This window comes from Ambystoma mexicanum, chromosome 9 (genome assembly GCF_040938575.1).
Source record: "Ambystoma mexicanum isolate Mex_15411 chromosome 9, UKY_AmexF1_1, whole genome shotgun sequence".
NCBI classification, from domain to species: Eukaryota; Metazoa; Chordata; class Amphibia; order Caudata; family Ambystomatidae; genus Ambystoma; species Ambystoma mexicanum.
This window is the reverse complement of record NC_090931.1, coordinates 961,242,449-961,263,322: the sequence shown is the minus strand read 5'-3', so window position 1 is coordinate 961,263,322 and position 20,874 is coordinate 961,242,449. Positions and strand designations below refer to the sequence as shown.

The 20,874-nt window shown below is 44.9% G+C and overlaps 1 protein-coding gene across 2 annotated transcripts in view; it reads left to right on the top strand.

Moving 5' to 3' along the window:
- Nucleotides 1-20,874, top strand: part of METTL5 (methyltransferase 5, N6-adenosine) — a 500,731-nt gene that overhangs the window by 83,618 nt on the left and 396,239 nt on the right. The window lies entirely within an intron of this gene.

Below are 20,874 nucleotides of genomic sequence, written 5' to 3'. Positions count from 1 at the left end.
TGTTGTAGGAGACTCAGATTTTTCTGGCTGAATGACTTTCCCTGTATCTCCAATTGCTACTGATGCCTGCGTCGTCGGACCCCAGAGCTTTTGTATTGGATTCTGTGTAGCCTGGAGGTCCCTAGTATCCCCCACTTCGGTATGCTTCTTTTCTCCCCTCTGCATATGATGGACCAGAGTACTGCTAAAGGATCACAAATAGACTGGAAGTGCGTAGAGATTGTGCGCCAGTGTGGAAAGGATAGCAGGAGTCTACCATCAGTCAGGAACCAGACCCTAGTGAATTTGTTGAGGTCCACCTGTCTTGCTGCCTGGTTACTGCTCGCCTACTGGTCCCCCCCCCCGCCCGAGTGCTTTATTGAATAGGTAAGGAAGATGGTCTGTGGTCAGGGGGGGGTAGCCCCATGCTGCCCAGTAAAATTTGGCGTATATTGAAGCGTGGCTATACTGTGGGGAGTGTAATTACATAGGTTTAGAAGTGTTTACCGGCAGCACCTTCATGTGTCCTTATCTCCTTCTTGTTTTATTCCCCCCCCCCAATTTTGATATCCAGGTGCCACGCCAATAAAGTTCAGTACACAAAATCATTTGGTGCTATGTATTACTGCTTAAATCGTGTTGTCCCTTGACGGAGGCAGCTAGACCAGTGTGCTACTGTCTCCCCGCTCAGAATGCAGATGACAAAGTTTATGTGGCTTTCACGTGCTGAGATTTACAATTTGAGTCACCTTTACAGTATGAGGCAGCAGCTGGCAGCTGTCTCCTTTTCCTGTGCAATGTCTTCAGATCCTTGCTATCTTGAATGTAGTGTTGCTTGTAGACTTTGCATATTTTCCCGCTCCAATTATCTGCCTACTGCGGCACTAACAGATACACCTGTCCTGCAAACAGGAGGGCCAAAGCCAGGGAAACAGACCGCATGATAGCGAGATTTGATGCAAACCCCCGGACGTAAGCGTATGTACAATTTAGCCTGTGCTACCTTCTGCGCTCGAAGATCAGCACAGGTTCCCAACAATTCCAACACTGTGTATGAGCACGATACAAATACAATATCATATCATATATCACAGGTTCCCAACAATTCGCGCAGCATATCGGAGTAGTTACTTGTTTCCGCTTGTTTCCACAGAGATAGAAGCTCTGATCGCAGCCCCCTGGGGTTTCAGAACATTTAATCTTGCGTCGTACTACTTTCACCTGGCTTCCGTTCACGATACATGTGCATGGACGTTGACACTGTGGAACCATTCTGGTGGGCGAGATATTTTGTAGAATCCCGGGTCTGCCACAATCACCTCCGGACGCTGAAAGGGCCACGCCCAGATAAGGCGCGCCGTGTGCGTTCGCTGCAGATCTCTGTAGTCAAACACTCGTCAGAGGCTGGATATTTGACACAGAGCTGTTCCCAGGCATGTAAAGTCAACCTGGCTTCTTTCCGCCATAGATTATTCTCGCGGGAGGGTGAGGCTGCTTCCGTGATGCAGATGGAGCCGACGGAGCACACCGTGCACACGTCCCCAGAGTGCGGCGGCCATCTTGGAATCCAACTTGTAATTTTAAACTGTAAATTCGGCTCCTATTCAATTGTTCCTGCATTAAAATGTTATGAAGAGAAATTAATTCCCAAACTTATTGACAGGCTTGAACTATATTTTCATGTAGCTCTAAAATGGTTGGATTTTGCGCAAGCAAAGATTTGGCATAAGATATAAGGAGTACCTAAGTCCCTCTAGCGGCAATAAGATACGAATTGGGTCTCGTTTCTATGAGAGCCCGAGTGGAGTGGAATGTTTTCTCTTTTTAGAAAATTGCTTGTACCACCTCGTACCTCACTATATGCTAACATGAACACATGTATGAATTTTAATCACGGGGGAAAGTCAATTAATAGCTAGCTAATTAGATTAGCTAGTGTAAAAATCCTGCTAAGGTTAAGCTTGAAACTGGAAGATCTGATTAATGGATTTTCAAAGGTCAAAAATTCTTGCTGTGATCCTGTGAGAATTTAGTAGTTGAGGTGTAATTCATGGATGTTATGAATATGTTTATATTGTATTACATTAAAAATGATAAAGTGATTAAAATAAATAAACATTTTTTATATGACAAGGAATGGATTGACACAGTGTTGAAATTCCATAGCTATCCGTCAATGAGTCCTCTCTCCAACGAACATAAGAAAAGAGGCTCATTATCCAAGTACTTGATAAGATTCCCTAATATTGCATACAGGAGAATATTTTACCAACCAATGAAATCTCTTTGAGGAGAGGTCTTATTTTGGCAGCTGAATCTGGTTGTAGGTTCTGTAAGAACACAGACATAAAAGAAACCACCCGACATTTGATTTTAAACTGTCCACTCTTAAGTGAGAAGAGGAGGTGTGATCTTGGAGAATGGTTTTTATCTTCCTATTGGTGCACAGACAAACATCTCTGGGAGAGAAGTTTGTATGGAGAAAATTTCATTACGCAATAGCAGTTGCAGCTCTGTTGAGATACATGATCCCAGAATATTTTATTGATGATATGTAGTAACCATTTCTTAACAACTTAATTGTTTAATATTTCATTTATGGCTTGTTTGTACTGTTTATCACATTTTTTGTTGTTGGTTGTTTTGAATTTCAACGTCTTAAAGGAATGGTGCGCTCAAAAATATTATTGTCACAAGGGTTCCGGCATGTGTTTTTAAGCATACGTTGATCGACCGTACAAACTTTTTCTAGACACCTTACCGTAGTTTTCCTCTTTTTTACACATGCGAAATCAGGCAGCAGGGCGCGGCCATCTTGTGATAATCTTATCCTTTGCCGCATCGCCCCAAGGTGGACTGCCCTGGCGGCACTAAGTCATATCGCCCGCACCTGAGACTGACCTCACCAAACTTAGTGATATTCTCCGCCTATCTCCATGACGTTACTGGGCAGCGTAGCCAAACGCGCCAAGTCATCACCTACGTGTTAACCTTAGTTGACGCAGAACCCAGAATATCAACAGACCTCTTACAACACAGCGCGTCCCAATTTTGAATATAAAACTATACTTTTAAAGGTAATAGCAAAACTGTACAACTTGGAAAGTACTTTATTGTGAAATAAAACGCTCCGAGAACATCCGGCAATTGCCATATTCGAGCAAATGGGTAGTTTTTTTCTTTGTTCTCGATCCAGAATGTTTATCGTGAGTCACACGGTGTTCCTTTGGGGTATAAGAAGTGCATTGGACGCACTGTGAATCGCAAGGCTTGGGCATCAGCTTGGCGCTAGGCCACCGTAAACGATGTCAGGTTGCTCCTTATCGCTGTACCGCGTAAGGGCATATCGGCCTGTGGCGATCGTCCCAAAGAAGCATCATGGTGATCCAGCCATTCAAGTGTGTCCTCAGCTGCCTTTTAAAAAACCTGTCAATTGGTATCTGGAATCGATGACAATCGCAGAAAGGCAGGACGTAGCTGTTTGAAAAACATAACAGAAATGTGTCACAGTAGCCGATCTTTATTACAATTTATCATTTTTCCCATTAATTCGACCCTGTGTTAAAACTAATGATGAATACAGATGTGAAACCATGGGAACACAGAGAAAACAACGTGGAAAGTAGTCTACAATTTGCTTCAGAGGTTAATGCTATGGAGTATGTTCAGCTTGAAATGGGATGCGGAAGCTGACGATACAATTCGAAGAACACATAGACGGCATTTTAATTAAATATTAGCATGGAATTTGGCCTTTGTGGAACCTGGGGGATCCCAGTGGTGGGCTACATGCATCTCGATGCTGGACTGCCCATGCCCCCGGGACAAAGACAAGTACACACAGGTTGTATTTGCGTGTCGTTGCAATATGCCACAAAGAACAACCCAGTACAATGTAAGCCAGCAATAACCGTCGGCTAATGATACGTTGACTCGTTGGTCTATAAAATTGTCGAAAGTAAAACTTACATGATATTCAGCATTTCCATTCTCTTGTTGTAACGCAGAGACTCAGTTCAGATCAACAAATTTTCATAAAATGAAATTACATGTTCCTTTGTCCAGTTTTGGAATGGTGAACCTTATCATATTTGACGGTATTACACCCCTCACGTCATTCATTCCTTGCGTAATCCTCCCTTTCTTTCAATGTCGAAAAATAATTGAACCTTATACTGTGTACAAAGGGTGGGTTTGCTCAGCTCGCAAGCAAAAATTCAAAGCCGCTGACCTTCACTCAGAATGGGAGCCAATAACCCTTCAGACCATAGTGGCATTAGAAATATTTTTGAAAAACATATGAATTGTTTGCTGCCATCCACCAATGCTGCGCAACATTTCTAGTGATTTACTTTGTTCCTCTGGAGAATTTTGCACTCTCCCAGCGACTCCCACAGCCAGCCCACACCACCTGTCAGCTCAGCCCATCTCCTGTTCACATGGCAAATCACGCAAACATTTTTCGCAAGGAGCAAGTCTTGAGCCCTGACAAAATGTGCTCCTACGAGAATGCCCTAGCAAGCTCTGCTGCAACCCCCTCCTGCCTGGCTGCGGTCCCCTGAACCCATGACCGCAGTTCTCCTTGAACGCATCTGGTTTCCAGACCCTAACCCCGCACCACCTCAACCTCACCCCCCCGTATACCTATTCTGTATTGGTCATATATTCTGGTAACGCTGACACCTACCCCCACTGCGTTTGAAATAGTAAGACTCCGAGGGCTGCAAATCAAAGATTGGCCCCTGTGATAAGACATCCTATAGTGAAGGCGCTCACTCCCCACATTGATCTACACACTTATCCTAGACATGCATTAAATAATGATTATCACTATACCTTTTAAGTATGTATTAGAGGCCTATAAATTGCACACATGTGTTTGTACTATCCCACTTTGGGTCACTAGCTCAGTGAAGGGTGTGGGGGTCTTGCCCCTGAGGCAACCTGCGGGGGTCAGGATTGATAGCTGACAGCTCTGGCACATCAGAGCTAGAAAGGGGGTGGAGTGACACATGCTAGTTTAGAACAGAATATACTGTGAATGGGGTCTTGTTTTATTGGGTGGCACTCTGGGGTGGTCAGCAAGGAAAGGTCACACTTCTGGTACATGAAACGAATAGCTTTGAAGGGGCACAAGGTTTAACAAGCAGTACTTTTCCAGCAGCGGGGGTGAGAGGTGCAGGAGAACATTTGTTGAGATGGATGAACAACTACAAGTCATGTTTTGGCCCTGACACACACAGGACAGTGATCTCAGAGGAAGAATTAAATTAATACATTCTTTGTTCGCAACATCTTGTCTCGGCGCATCCATGAGAAAGTGACTTGGGAGGCACAGGCGCAGGAGGAAAAAGGTGGGGGCTGTCAGTGCTTGCTGTGCTGAGGGAGAGGGGAAACTTCACAATGCCAGAATGCGGCCTAGTCCAAAGTTGAGTCGAGGGTACACAAAATGGAGTCCAAGTGTGTCTAGTAATAGCCGAACATTTGCTTATGTCGGGGCCTTCTTCCCCATGGCTGCAGAAGGGCAAAGGAGGTGACCACGAGTGTAAGAGCAGGGTGTCACTTTCGCATATAATGGGCTCAACCCACCCACTCCTTCCTTACATTAGCAACGACCTCCAACACATGCCCCCATGAATATATTGGTCACAGTGCAGCTATTTCTCACCAACAACCCACTTTGATGCACTGTTTTGCTCACAGTCAGTAGTTCTTGCGTGCTGAGTATCTTATTTAGCCTAGGTCTCATCCCTTTTGTGGGACGAGTAGTTATTCAGCTATTTGGGCAACTGTTTGGTAAGGCAACTGCAGAACCCCAAAGTTGCTTTCATGCTGTTATCCATCTGGCCCTCCCACGATCAGTGAAGGTCCCACAGTAGCTCGACAAAACTGGGAAGTGTGAAAGCACAACGTTACATTGACGTATAGCATCCCATGTTAGATTTTTTAGAGTACGGGTTTAGTTTTGTGAGGTTTTTCAGTTTCTTGTTTTTCCAACTACTGAACTGCTACATTTGGAAATAATGATCCTTCTCTTTTCCTGCCATTTTAGGATTTAACTAGCTTATGAATTTATCTTTAAATCATTCAAACTTGTTCAATTGACCAGGATTTTCCCACTCGAGAGATTTCTTTCTCCCGAGTGAGTTAAATTACCTGGCATTGACACAGATATATTTGGGGATGATTGGGATTGCTCTCCAGCTTGTGATTTGGCAGTGAGTTCCCAGCAGTCTCTTTTTGAAATTAGTACTTTCTTCACACTATGCACTTTATGTGTGTTATATAGTTGTACGTTATATATTTACTCTTATTCATGTATGAGCTCTAAATTATTTAATAATTATCTTAATGCTTCTAATCTAATAAAGAATCTTTTTATAAAAACTTTTGTGATTCATGTGCAGTGACCTGAGGGGTTGATTGAGGGACCGTTCCCGACGTTGCTGGTGGGAATGTGCTCCTTTGAGTGTACTTGTTTGCATATCCGCTGGCTTGACTTTTGTGCTTTATTGCTAGTTGCTTCCCCTTTTGCCAGCGACGTAGGGGGTACACATCTATTGTACTGCAGCGTTACATTGTATGGCATTTGTAAAAATTATACTTGTTGAAAAAGAAATTGACAAAGAGGATAGATTTAGTTTAGTTTAGTTTATTATTTGATAATGCGCTCCAAACCCAGAGGTAGCCGGGCACAGCAGTTACAAGAATACTTAGGCTTAGGTTTCATACATACAGAGGATACATACAGTAGATACATTATGTGAGATATTAACAGGTATAAATACAAATGTAAAAGGAGTGCAAAATGTAAGTCCCTCTCATTCGTCTGGAGTTGGTAAGGTCAAGAGTGGTTATGCGCAATGATGGGACCGGGTTCAAAAGGTTAGTGGTCATTACATTACTGCAGAGCCAACTTTTCAGCTTACATCTGAAACTAACGTAGGGTAGATTGGCTCTCAATGCCGTAGGGCCTGCGTTCGAGGCGCAGGCCGATCTAACAGGGAAGCTAGCACCACCTGCTTTAGTTAGTCTGAATCTGGGCGTTTCAAGTAGAGCGTGGTTAGAGGCTCTAGTGTGGAGGGTAAAGGATTTTCTAGTCAGTCTAGCCGATATATAAGGGGGTGCAGTGTTGTTCAGTCCTTTATGTGTGACAGATAGAGTTTTAAGTAGAACTCTATCAGTGATTTTTAACCAAGTGTCTTTCCTAATGTTAGATATGTTTGCTCTCCGGGGTATGTCAAGGGCTGCTCTAAGAGCATTGTTCTGCAATATTTGTAATTTATTTGTGACAGTTTTATTAGCACCAGCATATAGAGCATTGCAATAGTCCAATTTGGACATTACTAGGGCGTTAGCTAGTGTGATGCAATTAGTTTTAGACAAGTATGGTCTGCAGGCCCTGATTAGTTTACAGGTGTAAGCTGTGGAGGAAGCCAGGGAGGTAACCTGTTTTTTGAGAGATAAAGTGGAGTCGAGGTAAAAACCTAGTGTTTTTACCTCCGTTGCCACTTTGATTATATTGCCGTCTATATTGAAGGCACTGTAGTTGGGGAGTTTTTTGAGATTGGAGTCGGAGCCCAGTATCAGTATCTCTATTTTTTCGTCATTCAGGCAGAGGCCATGAGAGGCCATCCATGCCTGAATGATGAACTGTGTCTTCAACAAAATTGCCAGATAATGGTATAAGGATCTGCGTATCGTCCGCATAATTGGTGTAAGTTACTCCCAATCTGTCAAGTTTGTCAAAGAGTGGCTTAGTGAAGATATTGCACATTGTGGGGGAGACACATGAACTTTGTGGGACGCCGCAGGTGATATGTATTGGGTCCCCTGAGGCTAATGGGGAGAACACTCTCATCGTACGGTTGGCTAGGAAGGATTGTACCCAAGCTATAGCTTTGCTTGAGAAGTGGGCGGCAGACGCTAGATGGCTGAATAACACTGCGTGGTCCACTAGGTCGAAGGCCGCCGATAGGTCAAGGAGGAGGAGCATAGCTGTTTTACCTTTATCCTTCAACTCGTCGATTGGTGTATTAAGGTCAATGGCTGTTTCAGTACCATGTAGTGGTATGAAGCCAGATTGGCGCGATCCTAGTAGTTGGTTTGTTTCCAGATAATTTTGGATCTGGAGGTAGGCTACTCTGTCGATAATTTTAAGGAGAAATGGGACAGTGGTAATGGGCCTATATTGGTCGGGATGGCTGGGTCAAGGGTCTGTTTTTTTAAGAGAGGCAGAACCCACGATTCTTTGAGGTTAGTGGGTACGGTGCTGGATCTGAAGGGGGAGTTTATTAATTTGGAAATGAAGGGCGCCAGATCTCTAGCTGCATCCTTGATAACTTGTGCTGGGCAGCTGTCACCTTGGCAGTTGGATGGTTTCAGGGATAATATCACCTTTTCCGTTTCCAATATGGATATGTTGGAAAATCTAAATGGTTTGCAGTTACTTTGAGTGACTGTACTAAGTGTATCTGCCATGTGTGAGGTATGACTTTCAGTGGAGTTCAGGGTAGCTTTCTCCTTGGCAATTTTCATTTGTAATGTTGTAATTTTATTGGCTAAGGCATTTTGGATGCTAGTGCACCATTGTTTGTCTTTGGGGACATTATCTATTGGTGTTTTTGGGTTTTCCATTTCCCGGAGGATGGAGAAGAGTTCTTTGGAGTTAGAGTTGGCTTTGCTAATTCTCTCATTAAATGTATTCTTTTTAGCTTGGATTATTTCCTTCTTGTATTTTTTGGCCAGGCTGTCGAGAGAGTTTTTATTCTCAATTGATGGTGTGTGCCTCCAAATGGCTTGGAGTTTACGTTTTTGGATCCGTAATTCTTTAAGGTGGGGGGTGAACCATGAATTGAGATGGGATTCTCGTTTACTTTTGCGCAATTTGATCGGGGCAATAGTATACAGGGCTTTAGACATGGTATTATTGAAGGTCTCAACTAACTTGTTGGGGTCAGAATTGATGGCGCTAGCAGTAAGGGCTGGTAGGAGGAGTGGAAGTAGATTTTCAGCTGTGATATCTTTTTTACTTCTAGTGGACAAAGGTGGTACTGTTTCAAACTTATGTAGTTTAGGAGGCTCTATGGTGGGAGTGAAGCAGATGAGGTGGTGGTCAGTCCACGTTTGTGGTAGGATGTTGGAGATTGTAGTGGCACAGTTTTGGTTGGCTATCCAATCTAGTGTCCGTCCTTTTATATGTGTGGGGGCTAGGACTTTTTGGGTAAGGCCATGGTCGACTAGAATAGATTGGATGGGGTGGGCCTGTTTGTCAGTGTCATTGTTGAATCCCAAGTTAAAGTCGCCTAGTAGCAGGAGCTGAGTGGAATCTTTAATATTCGTAAGTAGGCTCGATAGGTCTTTCTCAAAATTGCCTAGTGGGCCTGGTGGTCTATACACTAGAAGGACAGTAAGTGTGCTGTTGTTGGAAGTAGGTATTTTAGCAGAGAGAAGTTCACAGGATGTAATAGCTGGGCATGGGGTGAGCCTTACAGCTAAATTTGTTTTGGCAATGATGGCCAGGGCACCTCCCCTAGAGTTTGGCCGATCGACTCTTAGTATATTGTAGCCGTCTGGTATGGCGATCATCAGTGTGGGGCCAGCGGCATCATCAAGCCAGGTCTCGGTGACAGCTAGGAGATCTAGGTTGTCCGTGGCTAGTATGTCGGCAATTTCTGTATTGTGTGCTATGAGGGACCTCGCATTGATGAGGGCTCCTGATAGGTTAGGGCTTGTTATAGTTTTGTGGGTCGGTCTGGGATTGGGAAAATTGGGTCTCTTTTGGTTGTACGAGATGTCAATGTGTGATTTAGGGCATCTGGCTGCAGCTAGGGTAGCGGTGTTAGAGTGGGAAGCAGTTTGAGTTAGTGTGTGACCAGGTGCTCTAGTTCTTTTGTTTTTAAGGTCGTACAGTCGTGGTAGTCTCGCTCTAAATCGCATATTTCTATCTTGAAGGTTACAAGGTGTGGTGTTGGTATGGTCCATTGCTATGATAATAGTAAGAGTGGTCCAGAGTATGGAACAGAGTATGTAAGTGCCGCAAGTCTTGGTAATGCACATGTTGGGGAGAGGGTAGCAGTGGCACTTGGTTGGGGCAATCCCAGCAGTGACTAAAATGACTAGATACAATAATCCCAGCAGTGACTAAAATGCATAGACAGTAGGGCATCTAAATGCAACAATCCCAGCAGTGACTACAATGCATAGACAGTAGGGCATCTAAATGCAACAATCCCAGCAGTGACTAAAATGCAAAAGAGCAGGGGGGCATCTAAATGCAACAATCCCAGCAGTGACTAAAATGCAAAAGAGCAGGGGGGCATCTAAATGCAACAATCCCAGCAGTGGCTAAAATGCAAAAGAGCAGGGGGGGCATCTAAAAGCAACAATCCCAGCAGAGACTAAAATGCAGAAGAGCAGGGGGGCATCTAAATGCAACAATCCCAGCAGTGACTACAATGCATAGACAGTAGGGCATCAAAATGGAACAATCCCAGCAATGGCTTAAGTGCAAAAGAGCAGGGGGGCATCTAAAAGCAACAATCCCAGCAGTGACTAACATGCATAGACAGTAGGGCACCTAGGTGCAACAATCCCAGCAGTGACTATCATGTTAAGTTATATTGATGCAGCCCAGTAGTCCATAGATATACAACGCAAACTGTATCTAAACAAGCAGAAAGAGCCAAAGTTTGAAAGTGGGGATAGGTTGGGGGTTTAGGACAATGCCTATATCTTTTAATTAAGTGGAAGGGGGGTCAGAGTACTCACATGGAATCATGTCCGAATGAGGCAGAGAGTTAGGCCGACGGCACGTACGGCCGCGGACAGGCACAGACAGGCCCTTTAGCTCGCTCTTCAGCGCGAGCTTCCGCACGGCGGCTTCCGCCTGGCGGTGGGGGCGGGTGCACAATAAGGGGCCAGGCAGCCAATCACGGCATCCATAGGTCGCACACCTTCACGGTGTATGCAGGCAGGCGAATGAGGTGGCAGCCATTGACCGCGTGTGGTAGAATGGCCGCGGGATGCGCTTCACAATGCCTCTGGACCTAGAAGCCCTCTGAGCAGGGCAGGCACTGCATATTGTGCACAGTGCGCTTTTTTAGAATAAAATGCATCCAGGCAGGATGCTGTTTGCCGGGCACGGCATGACCTCCCAGCGCGATGGATCTGTCCTGGGGAGGGGGAAGAGGGGGCTCCTGCCCGCTCCTCTCGTCGGTCAGCTGTGGAGTTGGGGGACAAATTGGATGCTTTATTTGGAACCTTTATATAAACATTGTTGATAAAAAAAACAGATGGTAATCATTTGTACCTGGAAGTGAACTGTTCCACGAGCTCTGCTTTAGGTGCACAGGGCACGTTTGCAATGTTTTGTGGCAATGTATGTGTCCTCGGAACAAAATCGTGCGCGATTCCTTTGAGTATGTATGTCCAAGACAGTCATAATAAGATCTTTCACAAAATCAAATTCCATTTCCTCGTATATTGTCTTGACCACACATTTTGTGCTTCTTTTTGTAAAGGCCATTGTGTAGCGAAGCATCCCAAAGTTTCCCACAGTCCCCGATTGTTCACGCCCTACATTCTAGTTATGCGCTAATACCGCTAGTAATGTCCTATATTGCATCCCATTTATGCCGAAATGCAATCTCTTGGGCCTGTAATTTAGGCACATATTGTGGAACACCTCCAAAACTCCCGTGTGACAGAATTCTGTGAGTCCCTTCAGATCCCTTGATAGTTTTATCAAACACTATCTTCTCAAGAGCTTTGTATGGAGGTGAAGATGGAATCAACCACTTCTTCTTCCGTTCCTGCTCTGGCGACAAAGGGCCATGTGCACATTGGTGGAAATGTTGGTTTTCTGTCCAAGAGTGAATGTTGGAACAGTGGTGCATTATTGACCGCCATTTTTCTAGTAGAATTTCCACAGACCCATCACAAGTTTTGGAACTCCACCAAAGATGGTTGCTGATAGACTGGGACCACTGTTAAATATTTTCTGAACCTATTTTTTACCCCTGCAGCTGAGATTTTTTTGATTGATTGATTTGGCAACGTGCCATACATCAAATTGATGGCGAATATTTGGAAACTGCTCTCTCATTGTCTTGGCTATTGAAACATGTCGGTCTGTGGCTATGAGGTCGATTTGCATCCCCCTCGATTGGAGATCTTCCAGGGATTTTATAAAACCAAGTTTCTCCATGGCCACTGAGGATTTACATTCGGACACCTGCATGACCACCGAACTCACATTTTTTTCAGTTTCCATGTCCTGAAAGTGGTATGTGCAGTACTTAGCTGAAAATCCGGGGCTGTCGCACTGTCCATCGCCAGCTAGCCTGAACCGTTTTTTGGAGAATATACTTTGAATAGACATTTGTTCAATTTTCCAAGCTTCACTAATAGAAGGGAATAGATATTGTAACGCTCACCTGGTATCCATGGGGACATCGCTCAGCCTGTTCTGACCTCTTACGACCTCGAACCCTTCCCTGGAGGCTATTCGACTGGATACTGGGCCTGAAACACAGGATTGGTAGAGTTTAACTCCCTATTGTCTCTGTGTGCTTGAACCCCTTCTTCCCGGGGTCCTACCCTTCCCTTTGATCCACAGCTCACCTTGTTTTCTTGGATAGTGTACTCTCCGTCCTGCTTTCAGTGCAGGGGCGCGTTGATTGATGCAGGCTCGTTGCTGCCTGGTTACTTCACTGGCAAGACTCCGACAGGTAAGTATGAGTCTTTTGAACAGTTCTCTAACTTCGTTCGTTTCCTTCCTTAGATGATGGCCGGCGTCCGGGGATGGCGTGTGCTGCTGAGATGAGTAGCGCTGAAGGTGAGTGAGAGCGCGATGCGCAATGCACCCCTTTCGTATTTGCATTGAACTGAGTTCTTTTTCTGTGTCTTTTAGGTGCCGCAACGTTTTCAGCGTGGATGCCGGTTATGAAGAACAAATGCGGTGGGTAAGCGCGGTATGCGGCGCCTCTAGATGTTTCCACGCTAATCTGGAGTGTCTTTTTCCCTCTTGCAGATGGATGAGAAGTTCCGGAGACAGAGTTCCCCCAGAGCGGCTGGGATTCAGGTAAGCGTTTGAAGCTCGTACAGTATTAAAAAAATAAGCGAAGATTTGCAGAATGCTTACTAATGCCTTTTTTCTGTTCTTTTTCCCTTTTCCTTAGGAAGTATCGTGCCAGGATGGGAATGACACCGCCGAAGATGCCCACAGAACAGAAGGAGCGATGAATGATGGGCAGAAGCGCCGCAAGGTGAGGCTGTTCCTAACAGTGTTCTTGTTCTTGCAGGAGCTGAGCGCAGAAGAAAGTTGCAGGCCTACTGGAGACTGATCCAAACACGGTGAGTGTCACGCTGCAGGTGCAGAAAACGTGAAGCATGTTTCTCAACCTGGGTGTGGCTTAAATAGTCTCTGGGTATCCCAGTTGTCTCTGGGCTGAACCACATCCAAAAGACTAGACCGCACATGCAGTTCTGGGAACCGAAATATGTGGGGGCACCCATCCTGTCCCCATCAATGCACTACAAGTCCAATCCCCAAGAGGCCTTCTACGAGCAGCAGGCTGCGTTATTACGGCGGGTGCTGGGTGTTAGCAAGTGGCTGAGAATAATATTTCAGCACCGACGTAATAATGCAGCCTGCTGCTCGTAGAAGAGGCCTTCCACGAGCAGCAGGCTGCGTTATTACAGTGGGTGCTGGGTGTTAGACAGTGGCTGGCAGCCACTATCTAACACCCAGCACCCGCCATAATAACGCAGCCTGCTGCTCGTAGAAGGCCTTTCAAAAGGTCTTCTACGAGCAGCAGGCTGGGTTATTACTGCAGGTGCTGGTGTTAGCAAGTGGCTGAGAATAATATTTCTCCAGCCTGATAGGGTGGGAGAAATATTAATGCCAGCCACTGTTTAACACCCAGCACCCGCTGTAATAACGAAGCCTGCTGCCTATGAGCAGCATGTTTCTCAACCTGGGTGTGGCTTAAATAGTCTCTGGGTATCCCAGTTGTCTCTGGGCTGAACCACATCCAAAAGACTAGATCGCACATGCAGTTCTGGGAACCGAAATATGTGGGGGCATCCATCTTGTCCCCATCAATGCACTTCAAGTCCAATCCCCAATGTTATCCTATGGGAGTGAGTGAGTTTGGTGCCACAAGCGCCAAGTCTGACTCCAAGTGGGTCTTTGGAGGGATGGAGAGGCCCTTGAGGGCCCATGTTGGTGATCGTGGCCTGGCTCCAGCCTGACATCTTGGAGGGCTGGGGACATGAGGGGCAGGAATCATGACAGATATTGACATTGATATTTGTAGTACTGCATTTTAGAAAGGAACTGGAGTCCCACAAATTGACAGAAACTTGAAAACTTACTGAAACTAGAGTCACTGAAAAGTAAAGCAGCTGCACACAGTAGATTTCCAGCTGGCAGTTTCCCGAGCAACGGTTGAGCGAACCATGACATTTGAGCATTTCACAGGTGGCTTGTATTTTGAGGTTATTGCCTTGTGATACACAAGTCACATTCACCAATGGCTTCCCGCATACTTCCTCTCTTACTGGATGCACACATTTCAGCATCATTATAATCTCCATGAAGCAGCCGTTGAATACAATGTATTTGGGCTCCTTTATTAGACTATCATCCTGCATGAATGTTGTTTGCGACTCAACTGAGGTTGACATATCAGCCCAACTGCACAAACTGTAGTCGAGATCTTGGGCTAGTTCCCCGGTCAATTGTGTTGATGCTTCAGTCTCTGTTATTTCAGCTTCTGTTACTTGAACACAAATCGGAGAAAACATCAATGTCGATTGTTTTTTGGGTGGCCCTTTTTTGGCGGGTGTCGATTGTGTCAAGTGGTCTGCGACTAATTCAAAAGCATCTTCATAACATTCAGTTTCATCTTCATCTGGTGGAGCGCTCGCATTGTAGCAATGGTCCAACAACACTTTGCTGGCTTCGCCGGTCACATTCAATTCATTTTCTGGCTATTGGGCAAAAGCATATCGAGTCTGCTTATTGGTTTGAACACGCTGCGCCTCAAATAATAGTTGCTCCGTGGTGAAATCAGTTTGGCAAGCAGCATCTCTGATTTCTGTAGCTGTCTGTGTCTGCATAGTTCGTACTCCTTCGGGCTTCTAGAAGACGGGTTGGAAAAACATGTTCAATGTAAATCCAACATACAGTATATGGCACTTTAGATTTAAAAAAAAGCATGTTATGAAGGCACCAGCACAAAACACTGTTTGAAAATGAAATTGTTTGTTAGTTACCCTTGCTTTCTTGGTTTTCTGTGAAACCTTCTTCAGTGTAACGACTGCACCAGCAATCTGGCCTGCCAACTCAGATCCACGTGCCTCTTCTATAACCCGATCTTGTATACATCCCTAGAAAAGAGTAAAATTAGTCATTCGTATTTGAAATCAAAATATTCCATCGCACACATGGCTTACACAGATACCCTCGTACACCGTGTACGTCACTTAGTCCAAATCTACATTTTGAATTTCCCCCGATTGATGGCTAGTTTACGCGATCAAAGATGACTGTGCGAAACCCACTGATTGAAATGTTGCACTGAAGCAATTTGCAAAATATGCTAGTTTACAATAATGTCACTGTCTAATGGTATCAGATCTAGGACCTACTTTCTTTCATTCGAGGGAACTGTCAGTACGCATACCACTGGCTCTGTATCAGCTTCGAAGGATGATGTAATTGTAGTTGAAGTATCAGCATCATCCTGTAACACAGTACTTGCTTTAGTATGGATGAAAAAAGTGAAATTGAACACACACAATGTGATGCAGACAATGGTACATATCAATAAAAACCAATAAATGAAATATTATGTAAACAAATGACAGGATATGTAAATTTGATCATATTATCTCAAATTCCATGCATAAATCATTTCCTGAACTGAATAGCTAAATAAAGCTACCTGATGTGCGCTCAATGTTGTTATTGACTCCAGGAAAGACATGGATGCAGAATCTTGCTCCTTAATATTCAGTGCATTGTCATGGAGTTGTAACGGGAAAATTAGATTTGATTTAGAAATGCTAACCTAAAAAATTGACATGTAAAGCAACCGATTACGAAAAGATTATGCTTATTTCCAAGGGTACTATAGCATAGTTATCTGTGCCCATAAATTGTTTTCTATGATGCTCCTAAAACCAAGGACAGATGTTTAGCAAAATGGGGTTTAGTTATAAAGCAGTACAATCTTGTGAATATGAAAAGTATTATAAGGGACATTTATACCTAAAACACCAATCCGTCCATGTAGTTATCTGTTCAGTACCCCAAGGCCTACAGCTAAATCAGGAACTGTGACTCACCTGAGGCAGCGTGTGCATAAATAGTCGGAATTGCATTTGGAAGCAATTTACGAGACGTTCTGAGTCGATGCTTCTTTGTGTACTGCGATTGGTCGTACATATTTGTGGCAAAGTGCAGGCTGCAGATGTGGAATCAATCGCCCTTCGAGTCCCCCAAGACTTCATGGGCTCTACTTTCAAGCTCTTCCAGGCTCAAATCTGCAATATCTGACCCATTCTCTTATTAGATCTATATTCCTCGGGAATACATGCATAGTGCCTTTGTTTGTTATGGGTCTTAGAGCGGCAACCGTAAACCGTACATGCAGGCATTGTTGGAAATTCTGTAAAAAAAAAAAAAAAAAAATGAAAATATAAAGGGTCAACATTAGAAAATTACTTTGCATAAAAGCGTGAGAAACACGGAATTATATTATACATTTTTCTATGCAACCTATGTTTTGGTCACCAAAGCAAAACCTGCGTAGCGTGGCCAGCTGTATTATAGGATAACTTTCATACACAATTCATTGATGGGACGCAAACCATAACATGTTACTTGTCCCTTGAATGTACTATCGTGCATCAAAAGGAAACATGCTTATAGACACGGTCTGCGAAGTATGCAATTCGATCCCAATTGACACTGATGACAATTGCTATATATCGATAACATAACAAATTAAACTCAAGTCAATGGCAATGAGATGAAAGAACATTACACTACTGGGTACGTTCGTTCGAAATAGATAGAAATTTAACGATCAAGGAGATATGATTAGGTGACCTGCCCTTACCTTGACCAACAAACAGTTAGATTCAGCAAGCAGGGTAGTTAGCAGCTGGAGAACAGGGATATATTCAAAGGTAGCACGATGACAAGCTGACTCACAGTGGTCACAGAAGTTCTCAGGTAGCACATTCACGAGTTGACTTGCAGTACTCAAAGATGTTCTCTTGAGAAATATGAAGTGGTTTATAAAGAATTAGAAAAGTGGTTGTGTATGTGAATGAATGACGTGTGCATGGCATGGTCTTATGTGGATAGCAGGGGCACAGCCTGCTTCAAGGGGAGCCTGCCTGGAGACATTGGGTCTGGCTAGGCCATGTGTACAGTGGCCACTGGGCGTAAGATACCTTTGAAGTGTACATGGTGTTTGGCACCTTGGCCGTTCCCACCCCTGCCAGCCCCCATTGGGAGGGCACAGCCACAGGTGCTAACAGATATTGATTTTGGAGGGTGGATGGAGGGGCCTGAGGCGTGCAGGAAGGGGCCGGAACACTGCTGAATGGAGGCACACTTATGTGGATTGCAGGGGCGCGGCCTGCTTCAGGGGAGCCTGGCTGGAGACACGGGGTCTGAGGAGGGCATGTGAACAATGAACCCTGCGAGTAAGATACCTTTGAAGTGTACATGGTGTTTGGCACCTTGGCCGTTGCCACCCCTACCAGCCCCCATTGGGAGGGCACATACACTGGGGCGAACTGCCTTTGATAATGGATGGGGAATGGAGGGGCCTGAGGCGTGCAGGAAAGGGCCGGAACACTGCTGAATAGACACACACTTGATTCACAGAAAAATCGAAACCACCATTGATAAAAGTTCTGTTGTGTTTTATTTTGTTACTGATTTTTATGGCACAAAGGTACTACACATTATAAACCTCGGGTTGCAGCACAGTGTGCGAAAATCCCCCGTACTGACCGCTGTCACTGGGGAAAGTTTCTCTAATGGCACCAACGACGCAGGCGGGTATTACAAAGCCTCCCATGAAGCCACCATGTAAACGAACGATAGGCCACCAGCCTGTACCACCTGTGAAAGAGAAAGATACAAACTGTTTTTAAATGAACAAGCTAAGTATATTAAATTAAACCTTAGCAAGGCATAAAATAAGCGGTATCGCATGGCAATTAGTGCTATGATACTGCTGTTTTGCTGTGTATTTACACAATCATGTTGCACTAACTGCGAGATGATTTCCATAGCTACAGCTAATAAAAAAAAGATTGGCTAATAAAAAAAATGGTGCGTTAAGTCTGCCTCTGTGCACAGCGTGCACTGCAGGCGAGGCAGAAGCACCCGGGCTTGGCTAAAAATATTGTATCAATGTTATTAGCCCAGCTCGGATGCGGCGTCATTACGTAGTGAGAGGAGGATCTCAGCCCTCCTCTCACACTCTGGCTTCCAACGAAGAGGTAAGGTGGAGAGGTGCTAGGGGAGGTTTGGGTGGGGGAGCCGGGCCCTTTTGAGGCAAATCTTTTCAGTGCTGCTTGGCCTGGGTGTAAGTTGCTGACAATATTTCTCCCGCCCATTCGGGCGGGAGAAATATAATTCTCAGCCACTTGCTAACACCCAGCACCTGCCGTAATGATGCAGCCTGCTGCTCGTAGAAGAGGCCTTCTACGAGCAGCAGGCTGCGTTAATACAGTGGGTGCTGGGTGTTAGACAGTGGCTGGCAGCCACTCTCTAACACCCAGCACCCGCCATAATAACGCAGCCTGCTGCTCGTAGAAGGCCTTTCAAAGGGTCTTCTATGAGCAGCAGGCTGGGTTATTACTGCAGGTGCTGGTGTTAGCAAGTGGCTGAGAATAATATTTCTCCAGCCCGAAAGGGTGGGAGAAATATTATTGCCAGCCACTGTTTAACACCCAGCACCCGCTGTAATAACGAAGCCTGCTGCCTATGAGCAGCAGGCTGTGTTATTACAGCGGGTGCTGGGTGTTAGACAGTAGCTGGCAATAATATTTCTCCCTCCCGTTCGGGCGGGCGAAATATTATTCTCAGCCACTCCATACTTGCCAACATTCTATGACCAATGAAGGATTATCATTTTTGAAGTTTCAAAAATAATAATTCCCATAACAATGACATCACAGGATAATACAAAACATACATTGTTAGCACCACTGAAGCATGCCAAAGTTCAGCTCTTTTTATCCGAGTGCCATCATGCCAATGCCATACGGCAACGTCATTTCCAAAGTAATGCAATTAATGACACATGGTCATGCCACTTTCAACAGTGGCAAGCTTGGCACAGAAAGCCCAGACTAGAGTAAGTTTCCCCGGATAACAGCACTGTAATGCCAATGTGTACATCATTATGTTTATAAAATGGCAATGGCAGCAACTGCTAGTTGGCCACCAGTTCGGAGTACACAGCAGCTCTTTTCACTGGCTGTACATGCACAGGCACCGAGCATGCACCAGAAGGGGCTACCAAGATGAAAGGGCCAATTAAGCACATGCCTACTAGGCAAGCCAGCAGGGCCTAGTATTCTACACGGGGTGCAACCTCTATAGCAGGGGTCTGCAACCTAGGGCTATCCACATGTTTTGGACTACAACGCCAATGATCACTCAGCATTGATAATGCAAGTTAGGATCGATGAGTGTTTCAGTCCAAAACATGTTTAGAGCCAAATGTTGCAGACCCCTGCTCTATAGCTTCTATTTAAGGCCACTGGTCAGACATGATCATGTTTTCTCCAGCCCAAGTCTCCTGCTGGCGGAGACTGAGATTTAGTGACACTTGCACAGGCATAGGTAAAGGGCTCGCCAAAATTGGAGGACTTGGTGCTGAGAGATGACTTTGCAGATTAGTGAGCTTTACACGCTGTGCTGTTGTGAAATGGATAAAGCAGTCGAGAATAAAAAAAGAAGTCTGTGCCACAAGTGAGCCTTAGTATGTGTGTGTAACCTTTGCCTAATACACAACCCATCAAACAGCACAATATGGAAAGATGTTCAAATTTTAAAAATGTATAATTCTGAATGGTATCTTAGCACCAAATTCAATGACCTAACTTTACAGAAGGTATAAATTACACAGAGCTGGTAGGCGATGTTTGCCACTGCTCTGTAGCAGCAGCCGAGGCAGTTACATATTTATTGCAAGTTGAATACTGAATGACATGGTGACTGATACCCGCCTTGGTCTGAGATGCAGATGCTGTGTGATGGTGTTACACTCTGCCACTTGACTTCACTGGTGGTTACCTAAGGGTTGTCCCGGCAAGAGTGCAGGACAGAGTCAAGTAGCTGTCAGGTGAGGACAGTGGATTGGTCTGAGCCCAATCAAAGTAATCACCTACCAGTCCACTGTACAGACAGACTAATGTGTTGCATGCTTTATCCTGGAGCTTGCCTTAGAGTCACATTAATTACTTGCCACTGTAAAAAGCAGTAGAATCTGTCACTGAAATCTGTAGTCTGGTAGGACTGCTTAAAAAGCAGTAGCCTACTGCCTAAATCTGTAGGGTTGGCAAGTGTGCCACTCTACACCCAGCACACACAGTAAGCAGCATCAGTCCTGGGTGAAGATGTGTGCTCCCCGGACCCCCCACTGCTGATGGTGGAAACAGTGGGGTAGGGTCGGACTGAGGCATACAGTTGTCTCGGGCACCAACGAAAAGTGCTCCAAAGTTGCAAACCAATGGGAATTAATTCATGTGACGCTGTTTGAATAACCCAAGGGGGACGTTTTGATCAAATGTGATGCAAATTGTACAAGAAAATTCAGCAACACTGGTCGAAACAATTAGTCACATAATTTA